A 12,559-nucleotide genomic window follows, 5' to 3' on the forward strand; every position below is an offset into this window, starting at 1 on the left:
CATGGTTTAGCAAGTTATGTAACTGTTTAGTTTTATAATTCTATAAGGAATCTTATACATACGATTCTATAAGGAATTATAACAATGCTTGACATACTCAAGGCACTGAAATCATAATATAGAGCTAATTTTTAACAGTAGCAAGATAAGAATTTATTCAGAGTCCCATTAAAATGTTCAATATTCAGCAATTAAGACATGTAGTCAGACTTTTTTAAGGAATGGAGTATGTTAAATTAAAAAAAAGTGTCATCGCATAGCTGTTTTTATCAACTCTATATCCGGCTATAGAGGAAAGAATATAAAGAAATGTGTAAATTCATAGATAAAAATGTGTTTTAAAGTGTAGAATGGAGGATTAGTGGGATAAAAAGAGTCTTGAGGGGGGACCAGGACCATTAAAATATCAATAGGTTATAATGTTAGTTTAGACTAATAGTCAGATGAAGAATAAAATTGAGGTTACAAAATGATTAGGCTTGGCTCTAGGAAAGGACAGGGATTTGTAACTATGGAAATAGAAGCTCTGATTCTTACAGACATGGGGACATTTAAGGTAGGTGATCAGTGTATAGGAAGCATATGGAGGCAATAAAAATACCTATCATTGAAACATGAATATAGAGATTCCAGTAGTATTTTCTCCCGTTTCTGAAACTATTTTTACCCTGATTATTTTTAGTCATTTCTTTTCTATCTCCCTCTCTTGATGCATGACTCATCTCCTTTATCAAAATCCCTGCCTTAGGCTAGTTCTAACAGCCCATTCTTCCTTTTCATTGTGAGAATGTAACCACAAATCCTTCTGATGTTGACAGAGAAGATGGGGCACTACCAGGTCTCATTGCATTGAATCAATATAATAACCTATAAAAATGATGGCAGTCTTATATTCATGTGAAACATTTTGTGGGCTACAGTCACAGCTCCTTCAGCGCCTAGGAAGTGAAAGGGTATATTAATTCAAGATATCAATGGTATTATTATTTATATTATCAGTATTAAATATTAGATGACTTTCCAACTCTTTCTGCAGTTTTATCCTTTTAGGTATGACTGGTTCTATTATCTTTGACTTACAATGTTGTCATACTAGATATATGATCCTTTGAAAATAAGGAAGGATAAGCAAGGTATTCAAAATGTCCCCATGTCTGTCACCACTACCACAACTATTTCTATAAAACAAAATCTCTATCCTTTTCTAGAGCCAAGCCTAATCACTTGGTCACCTCAGTTTTATTCTGTATCAGACCATTAGTCTAAACTAACATGAAATTTTTGTATTTTAACAGCTCCCTCCAGAAACTCTTTTTATTCCACTAATCCTTCATTCTATACTTCAAAACACTTTTTTAATTCTATAAATTTACACAGTTCTCTATAATTTTTCCTCCATAGCCAGAAATAGAGTTGACAAAAATAGTTATGCAGATACTATTAAAAAATTAACACACTCTCTTCTTTCCTTGATCAGTGTCTTACTATTTCTCTAAAATACATAAAACAACTTTTTAAATCTCTGAAATAAAATATTAAATTATATTATGTTAGACTTTAAAAAATTACTTGTTAACTTTTTCCATACAAAGATATTGAAATCTATCCAAATCTAAAGTTTTTCTTATCTCCTTAATATTTTCTATTTCATCTTCATGTTCTTACTTGCTTAATTTGTGCTATACCTTAAATATCTTTGTGTTTGCTTTTATTTTTCAGTTGAGTGCAGAGTTGACTTAACATATTTCTCAGCTCATTGCACATTGTCATCATTGGTCAATTCAAGGTTTCCACCTTATCTATTGTTATTTTTCTTCTTCTTCTCAATGTCTGCCCCCATTCCCCTCATACATATGGGCACCACCCTATTTGTGTTACAGGTCTTAAGTATGCACATATTCCTGTAATATTGTTATGTGACAGGGTATTTTTAATCTTGTGTATAGGATATTTTGCTGCTTATGCATCTCTGCTTCTCACTTTTCATGCTTAACACATTTGAAATTTGACTCTGTGATATTTCCTTCCTTCCTTCCTATAGTAGGTTTTTCCATTGTCTTCATGGTCCATATTTTACATGTTTTTGATCAATAACAGCACAGGTTGTTTCCAGCTTCCTGCCATTCCTAAAAATTATGTTTTGCCATTCTCACTGTGTAAAGTGATATATTATTGTCGTTTAATTTTTCCTTGATCTGATTAATAGTAGGATGGAGGATTCTTTCATATATGTTCCTGTTAGCCATGGTCTTATCTACCTATACACTGCTTGTTCACCTAGTTTCCCCATTTTTCTATTGATATTTCTCTGTTTTTCTTGTTGACTTACAAATGTCTTTCTATTTATGCCATCTGTCTATTGATTTTGTCTGTTGCCCCTTAGACAGAAATCCTTAATTTCAATGTAGTCAAATCATCCATATATTTTTGCCATACAGTTTATATGTTGGGGTTTCATTTAAAAAGTTTTATCTATGCCTAAATTACAAAACTTTTGTTTAAGCTTTTATTGTTTTTATTTAATAAATAGTTTTTAATCTACCATCTATGCTATGGAAATGTTCGTGGTTAGCTTTATTTTTCTTCATATACTGATTCTGTTTTCCAAATACCATTCCTAAATTATCCTTTTTCTCTGTTACTTCGTGGTGCTATGTTGAAAGCTAAACATTGTTCCCATCCATTGGTTTGTTCGTCTATTCCTGAGTTAATACTATACTGACTTTTGTCGCTAGAGATTTGGTTATATTTTAATACAGGTAGAATAAGCCCCTCCCCTCTAACTGCCCCATATACCTTTAATTTTATTTTTTTTAAACTGATTTTTATTCTTCCATATAGATTTGAGCATGAGTTTGCCAAGTTCCAAAAAAATCTGTTTTTAAATATGTCTCTTAATGATTATATATAACAGCATATTTTTGGATTTTGATTTTGATTTAAAAATCAGAAAGCTATCTCCTGCAACATTTTGAAAATATTATATCACTGTGTTCTATACTCAAGCATGCCTTTTTGAAGTCTGATGCCAATATGACTTGTTTCCGTCTGTGGAGAGTCTCCTTTTGTCTCTAGAAACTTTTAAATTTTTCTCTCTGTCTTCAATCGCCATGTATTTTACAATGTTTTTAGGGTTGGGTTTCTTATTCTCTATGCTGTTTCATTCTGGAGCCCTTTCAATCAGAAGTTTTCCAACCTCTTTCAATTAGAGAAATTCTTGGATGTCACTTCTTGAAATATTTCCTTTTCTGTGTCTAAATACATTTTTTTCTCTCCAAATGGAACTTATTTTAAAAAATACTTTGATATTTCTATTGCTGACTCCAAATATGTTGACTTTATTTTTCCTCTCTCTTTATTCTCTCCAAGGACATTTTGGGAGAATTTTCTAGCACACTTTTCCGTATTCTGTTCTATTATTTGGCTGTATCTTTTTAGTTATTTATCCAAGGTATTGGTAATTTACTTAAACAAACATTTTTTCACACGAAGTATGCCTACTTGGTTCTTATTTATAAATGCTTTTTCCTGCCTCATATTCCAATTGTTCTATCTTAATTCTTTAAGAATGTTTACTAGTTTTGTTTAGAGTTTTTGGCTAGAATTTTCAGAACCAGTGCTAATGCTGGGTCACCTGGTCACCTAGTATGTGCAGTATGGATAGCTGCCTTTGTTTTGCAGCAATTATGCTCCTTGGGTGTACAGTTATTTTTGCATTTGAACTTGTTTTGCTCTGGCTGTAATTGGAAGAAGGAGGCCCAGGTTCTAGCTTGTGCTCCTGAGGGTTGAAGAGTGGGTGAATGTGGATGTTGATTGTTGGCAGAGAACCCGCCATGCCACAGTTTGAACATGACCGTCCCTCTTTGCACTTTCCTCACCAGATGACTCTCAACCCTTGATGGTAGTCAGATAATAATGGGAATGGGTTTGGAGATGGTATGGGGTTTGGAGATGCTATGGAGTTTACCATCCTTACAGTATCTCTCCTAACATTTGTCAGGTTGCTGTGTAGCCTGAATACTATCTGCTGGCCCAGTGGCACTGGGTAGTCAGTACTGTTTTACTGTCCCTTAAGCTACTACGTGGCCAGGAAAGTCCTTAAAGTTCTTAAAGATACAGGTTAAAAGCCTGCCCTATCTTTTTCCTCCACCATGGTACTTTACTCCTCTACCGCATCCACATTCAAGCACTCCTCTCAATCTTTGTCTGTTTATTTTTCCTTTAAATACGTTTTATTTTACATCTACTACATCTTCTGGGGTAAGAGAAAAGGGGAATAATGGCATTTAAGAAATTTTTCATGTTGTTGAGTTCTATTCACATTGTTTTCAAATGATTGATTTCAAAATAGTGCCAACTTCCGTTGAATGCTATCTTTATGCTAGGCCTGTGCTAAGAGTTTTGTACATATTACATCATCTAATTCTTATAAAACTCTAGGAAATAGATGCTTTCATTGTTCTCATTTTACAAAGGAGAGAAATGAAGTCTAGACAAGGTACTTCACATAGGAAGTAACAGAGTCAAAGTGCAAATCTAAGCTGTCAGATTCCAAAATCTATTCCTTCCAGTCAATAGTGTAATTAGTGCAATTTAACTTAGGTTTGTTCTGAACATCCATGGATTGACTTCATAATATCCAAAAACCTTCTAAAATTGTGTCCAAAATTTTTGTGTTTATATATACGAGATTTTTTTTTTTAACTACATACTGAATTCATTGCTTTAACTGGATTGTCAAAGGTTTCTGTGAGTCTCCATGAGATGAAAACTGACTTAGGTGAAGTCAAATTATACAGGGGCTTTGGCACTAAAGTCAGGCAGTAATGCTAAAATGGCATATAGTGATTTACCTCTGAAACTTTCTTAAATGACCCTCATGTTGCCTAGACTAGGTCACTGGAAGCTCAAAAGCCAAGAATTAGTATATATTTTTCATTTCTCTTTTGCTTTTTAAGTAAGCTCTAAGGCACAATCATATTCATAGAAAAATACTTGAATGATAGACAAATAGTACTTTTAAAAATATTAAAAGAGGGCAGCATACACAGTTTCTTTAATGGAAATAGAGCACAGTATGCTATCTAAGTAAAATGAAAGGTGATTAGTTTATATGTCTATTTCAGAAATTGAGAGGGTAGCAAATGTCAAAACTTAGCACATACTGCTTTCAGAATTCAGTTATTCATTTAAAACAATACTGATGTATAATACTGAAAGAAAAGAAAAGAAATCTGCCAGCTTCAGCCTTGAGATATTTTGTGTTCTCTAGAGTCAATTTATTGGTTTTTGGTTTCCGGTCCCACATGGACCTTAAATAAAACTTTTCTGTGAGGTGTTAGCCAGTAGCTTGTAGAAAATGTTTTCTTGCCAAAGGCACAGAATGTGAATCTTGAGTTTTCCCACAACGAGTAACTGAATCTGAAGGTGTCAGGAGTAAAATGACTCCATCTTACAATCTCTCCCAGGGGCAAGGAGCTTCTCACTTCCAGAATAAATTGATGATGAGGCCCATTTTCTACCTGCCAGCATGATGATCAACAAAGCTTTCACTCCAACTTGCTGACAAGGGAAAAGCACCTGTCCCAATTGGCAGGTGTATGTTATTTAGGAAATGGCAGGCTTTATAACCCGGTATGCACAATGGTTCCACTGAAAGTCTTTATGTGTTATAAGCACAGCTATTTGTAAATTGCACTCACAGAGGGATACCACTCCTCCCTCCCACATACATGAATTTTATTCTTCCTTCTCTTCGCAGTTTCCCGACGTGATACTCTGTCTATTTGATAGCCCCTAAGCATCTCATTCTATCTAAAACCCCAATCTGGTATCCTCATGTGTAAACCATAATACAGCTTACATGAAATGTAAAGGGCTTTCACATTTGTTTTCTATATCCATTTAACTCTGAGCAAATATCACCATCTCATTTGACAGCTGAGGACACACAGACGCAAGATAGGAGCTATCACTACACAATCTGTGTTCTCTACTTTTCAACTGTTTTCCTTGAAATGGAGTTCTCAAACTTAAGGGTATATAAGATTCATTCAAGTTGTTTGCTAAATGTAATAGGAATTCTAGTTAATATAATGCTTAATATCACCAGGCACTATTTTAAGCACTTCACATATATCAACTGAATTTTTCCTCACAACAGCCCTGAATTAAGGACTATGATTTTCTCATTTCACAGGGAAGAAAGTGTAAGTACAAATAGGTTTTGTTAATTGCTTAAGGATTAACATTTAGTAAAATCTGGAGCTAGAATTCGAGCCAAGGCAGCCTGATTGCAGAGTCTACCCACTATACTGGTCCCTAAGAAGAGCCCTTGTTCCCTCTTCTACAATTTTTTTAAAAAATTAGTGTCTGAGGGTAGATCCCTGGAATCCAAATTTTCAACATGCACTTCCCCAAACCCCTAGGTGGCTCTAATGCCAGGGTTCTCAGATCACACTTTGAAAAACATTGACTCTAGGATTCAAACACATTGTTTGGTCTTCAGTAAAAACATATTGCAATAAAAATGCTCCAAGGCGGCACTACAAACTGTTTATAAGCAGTGGAGCAAAACAGGAGGATGGGACTTGAAACAGTGCTTGAGGGTTTAAAAAGGTAAGAAGTTAATAGAGTTAAAGGAGAAGACTGATATTAAGAAAAGCCATGGGAGGAAAACAGATACAACACCCCCCTAATAATTTTCATTGGAGCTAGACTACTCAATACCAAGGTTGGAAATTAAAAGTTAATTTTTTTTCTCAAGTGGTTTTGAGAAAAAAAAAAAAAGTGGAAACAATGGCAGAGGGCTCAGGTTAAAATTATTTACTAAATAGTAACAAGTCAAGTTTCTTGACTTGTAGGATCTGTAGCTACATTGTCTAAAATGGTAACCCCTAGCCATATTATTTAAATGAATTGAAATTAAATAAAATTTAATATTTAGTTTCTCGATCATCTTTGCCACAATGCAAGCATTCAGTAAGCACATATGGCTAGTGGCTACCATATTGGACAGCACACAGATCTAAAATCTTGCCTTTTTTGCACAAAGTTCTATTGGACAGTACTAATCTATAGAACTTCTCCCAACTATTCTTATAATTTTTTTCTTACTATTAGGAAAATGTTATCTGTTAAAGCAATTAAATAAAGAACATTTTTTCGCATTTTACCTGCCTCAAGAACACTGAAAAGTCTAATATGTCATTTTTAGTGCTGGTCACTTATCATCATATCTCAACAAAGGCTTGTTATTTTTCCACTGTTATAGATGGAGTTATGTGGAGTTGGAGGGAGGGTGATGGTGTGTGAATTATAAACCATTGCAATCTTCACTCAAATGTGATGGGCGATTTCCCGGGCAATGTCACAGGCTAAGGGAGTTCCAGGTAGACAAGTATTCCAGGATGCATGCACCACGAGGGCAAGGAATCACATCAATGTCACCAACATGACTTTTTACATTTTGTGTTTAGTTTGGATATAATTTTAACCCTCCATTATTACTGAAAGCAGTAGATGGAAAACTTTTAAGCTGTCTTGGTCTGATATAAGTCAAGAGTCATTTCATTACATTCACATATAAAACCCACTACCACACAAACTAAAGCATTTGCTAAATAAGCCATATGGGGGCTCAATGGGTCTTCAAAGACTTCTGAGTAGTCTGTCCCCTCAGTTCAGATCTCCTTCCTCCAGCAGGCTAATCAGCTATTGGCCAAGAGTGAACCTCCCATGGCTGGACTGCTTTGACCTCCCACTGGGCCCCAAGGGCCGTGGAATTATTAGAGCAGTGGTTCCGACATTTCTGGGTCAGCTTCCTATGGTCATTTTAGACACTCTTCTAGAGGTGCGGTTCAATAGATAAATACTCCCAGGAGTGAGTTTTCTAAGGGATCCAGTTAGCTCTAACACAGTGGATTCTCTTTGCAATGATAAAAGCACCAGATAATTGGAATAAACATTATAAAGAATATATATTAGCTAAGACAGTTTAAAATGCCTTTTCTTTCAGCTTCAATTATGAATTATTATACATGCAATTATTAGTTATGATCACTCATGCCAGCCTTCCCTTTCTTATACGAGATGGAACTCTAACCAAAATCTCACAATCATTGAAATTTAAGACTGAAAGAAAATTTTGAGATTAGCTCTTCTAACCTCCTCTTTTACAAATGAGGAACTGTATCTTAAAAAGGCTAAGAAATTAGTTACCAAGTTAATTTAGAGAATTATAATTACTGACATGTAACTCCTAATTTCTTATTCAGTACTATTTTTACCATCTTCCTTTTCTGTAGAAGTAAAGACTTGCACTATCACATAGAATGTACAGAAATATTTCACTGTACGTTCCCTATGGAGGGAAGATGTTTGAACTTCAGTTCCAGAGAAGGCACTATTTAGCAGTAACTAACATATGTGTGATGCCAAGTAGATGCTAAGCACTGTCCTAAGCACCATGGTTACATGATCTCATTCAGTCTTCTTAACAGCACTATGAGATCCTATTATTATTCCCATTTTATAGATGAATGAACTAAATCACAGCAAGGTTAAGCAATTTGCCTAAGTATATACATCTAATGCTTGGTCAAATCTCAGTTCAAACTCAGGAAATGCAGTTGCAGACTCCATGTTCTTACCGTGCTGCTTTGCTGCTGTCTAACAACTCATATCTGGAGCTATCAACTAGAATGAGTAAATACATGCAAATGAGGTTGGAAAAAATGTCTGTGTGCCTATAATGCTCAGTTCTAAGGCAAAATTTTGATAACATTTTCTAGCCCACATTTATAGAAACATAAAAGCTGTAGTTTTCAATACAGCATTCATTATTGAACACACTTTGTTTCTAAGCCAACCCTTTCAGTGATCTTAATGAGTCCAGCAACCAAGTAAGCAAAGCAGTAAAACCTGCTACTTTGGTGATGATACTTAACAGTCATTTCTAACTAGGAGCAGCAGCAATGGCAGATGAATGGCATTCTCTGCTCTCTGGGGTGTGGCTCTTCAGAACAGGAACAAGTCACATAATCAGGAGGGATTTCCATTTGAAACGGTCTGGGGTTGTTAATCTGGGAAATGCTATTCCTGCTTTCTGGGAATAAATGTTGACATCACAATGAAAAGGGAAAAAATAATCTGATAAAAGTGGACTACTTATTTTGATACAAGCATGCTGGTTCATATATGTAAGTCCCCAGCATTGTCACAAAATAAGTTTATTGAGCTAGAGGTTAAGAAAAAATGATTTCCAGAATGAACACTCACCTAGTATATATCACGTTTGTAAGGATGATGTAAATATATATAAAATATGGGAATGATAGTCTGTCTTCAGCAGATTGTAAGCTCTTTATTGGTGAGGACTATACGTTATGTTTCTTAGCTTTCTGCCTAGTACCCAACACAGTCCTGGGCTAAGGTAGGTGAGAAAGACATATGGCTGAAGCAATGGGATCGTAGTCAGAGACTTGTCCATGAGGAAGAGTCGTCATGACTCTGCCCTGCTTAATCTTGGCTATTGCTGCAGAAAGGAGCTTTGACCCTTTGAGATTAGCTCTCAGTTCTTTAGCCAGATGTGAACCTCTCTGAACCACAGTGATCTTACTTAAAACGTCTATCCCACTGGCTAGTGGTAACAATACATTTAGATACTTACGAAAAATTCTTCATAAAATCAAAAGCTACATATGGTTATAAGTTGTTAGTAAGTCCTTCCATAATCTGATAATCAGTATTGAACAAAAATGATTTGATAAAAATATATCCACTTCTTAACCCCATCATGACTTATGCCTCTGAGTACCTCCTCTCTGCTTATGGGTGAGGATTAATTATAGTCAAAGTTTCTCCGCTCTCCTGTCCCTGCCTTCCCTTGTTTACTCCATGTTCAAATAGACTACTTATAGCCATATAAGGTATATATATTTTTAATGAAAACATCACAGAAAATAAATCCTATTCAAAGTACTATAGGAGTGACCCAGTGTTAGAAATAAGTGTTCATCATCCAACTTCAGTCACTTCTAACTGTAGCAGCACTTAATGCCAATCAATTTTTAACAGAGGAGCTAAAGAACGATGATAATATAGATGAAAAAAGTCTCTTGGTAGTGAATCATCACCTACAGAAGTACTTGTGAAATTTTAATATTCATGCTGATCACCTTGCTAAAAGATACTAAATGAGCAGAAATGGGGTTGACTCTGAGTTTCTGCACTTCCAGGTGACATCAAACACTGCTGGTCTGTGATCTACACTTTGAGTCACCAGACCTTAGACTATGATCCCTAACATTTTCAAGTACAAGAACATACTTAACTTTTTAATTATTGATTTTATTCTGATTATAAATTTTAATATGTCCAAGAAAAAAATCCTATTCTTACTACCCAAAGACATAACCACAACTAAGTTGGGGTACACAATATATACATAAGTACCAAATCAAAATTGGGGTTCTGTTATCTACATTGTTTTAAAGTTGCCTTTTCACTAACTTTAAAATTACTGAAGAAATACATACTAATTTTTGAACATTCATAAAATAAAGATAAGCAAACAGAAGATAAAAACCACTTGTAGTCTTTTCACTTAAACACAAAATACAAAGAACATTAATATGATAATCTATTCTCTCCCATATCCCGACACATCAACCCCAATTCCATGGCTACTGTGTATGTGTACCAACATCATGATGAAATCATGATGATAAGATTGACAGAAAGGCACAGATTCAGTCAGGTAAAGTTGCTTGAACTAAAGGCTATAAAAATGTTAGATTACAATTACGGAGATATATGATATCTCTCTCTCTCTATCTCTCTATATATAATTGCAAATCGACAAAAAATGGACAAAGTAAAAATCAATTACATATGTATAATATAAAAAAATCATTCCTATGTATAATATTTAGGAATTAAAATGATCTCCCAAACTTAAAAAACACGTTAGATTCTTAAGTAGCAGATAATGGGGACATGAAGGATTTTGCAAAGTCTTCAAAGTGCCCCATGCATGTAGAGCCATGACTGATACCGGACAAAGATTGAAGACTCCTCCAGGCATGGTTAGTCAATAGTACTGCCTGTATATAATCGTTGCATATTAAGGCCATATACATTATAGCTTGCCTTTTGAAAACAATCTGGCATTTTATTACTAACATAATTTTTCACCAAAAATACTCTTTTATGAGTTAATTTTTAAATGTTGCCCTGAATTTCATTCTATACTTTCAATGAAACTTACTCCTATTTCTAGACCTTTTAATTATTTCAATTTTCCAAATTTATAAATAATGCTGTGATGTACATTCCTATATTTATTATAATAAATCCTTGTATAATCTTAATCTGGAGAACCTTTCAAATGATATGTATTTTATACGTAATACAGCCTTATAGTTAATAAAAAGTCACAAAAAACAACCTTCTTCTGAAACCATTACCAAGATATAGCTATTGTTAATATTTTGTAAGTATCTTTATAAATATTTGTATATGAATGTATATATCCATATGTAAATTTATAGTAGGGTTTGGGGGGATTTTCTGCAAGAACTATGCTTTCTGTACCTTGATTTGTTATTTATTTACTTGAGTCATTTTAATGAGTTCACAGTAGCATGGGATTACATGAGTTTTCACAGATAATCGCTATTTTCCAATTACCTACTGAAAAACATGTGTTTTTGCACTTCTCCTACAAGTAAAATTGCTAGACCAAAGAGTGTAGTCATTTTCCTTTTTATTTTGACAGATAATAGTCTGCAAAAAGGTTTTACTGATTTATACCTCATTTCTACAATGATAAAGAGGTTCCATATCTCCACACCCTTGTCTACAATGGGTAGTATGTTTCTTTATAATATAAAATTTAAAATGTTTAGCAGTTTCAGTTTCTTAGAGCTTTGACTTTTCATTAGAACTCAACTCTATCCAAAATTTCATGAGTGACAACAAGCAGTGTTTTATTTATTTTCTAGCTGTGTCTCTTTTTTGGCTTTTTCTTTGATATAATAGTCACTTACAAGTATGTTCCTATGTGTTCATGTGTCAAATAACATTTGGAAGGATGGACTGTAACCCCAAAATGGTGGGATAGGAGTTTGTGATGATTCTTGAAATCCTCTGTCTCCCTATTCCGAATAAATTATCTAAAAATTTTTTGTATGCTTGCTTTGTCTTAGACTAAATAATATAAGTAAAAACTTTCAATTTTGTGGTATTTCTATTTATCTTTGTGCTTTCTAAAGTTTTTCCTTAAAAATAGTTGAAGCTATATTATCTAATATATGTTAACATGATAATTTACATACTAACTATGTTACAGATTATACTCTTTTTGATTTTATTGTTATACTTTTTGGCATCATTTAACTTTTTTGTTTTTGCTCTTAATGCAACCTGGCTTAATGTTAATATAGGCTGTCAGTGTTGTGTTTTGTGTGTTTGTTTTGGTGTTGGTTAGTATTTGCGAGGCATGTCTTTGCCATATTTTTAGTTTCAAATTTTGTTTAATGATTCTCTATAATTATTA

Source organism: Mandrillus leucophaeus, unplaced genomic scaffold (genome assembly GCF_000951045.1).
Source record: "Mandrillus leucophaeus isolate KB7577 unplaced genomic scaffold, Mleu.le_1.0 Scaffold754, whole genome shotgun sequence".
Taxonomy (NCBI): Eukaryota; Metazoa; Chordata; class Mammalia; order Primates; family Cercopithecidae; genus Mandrillus; species Mandrillus leucophaeus.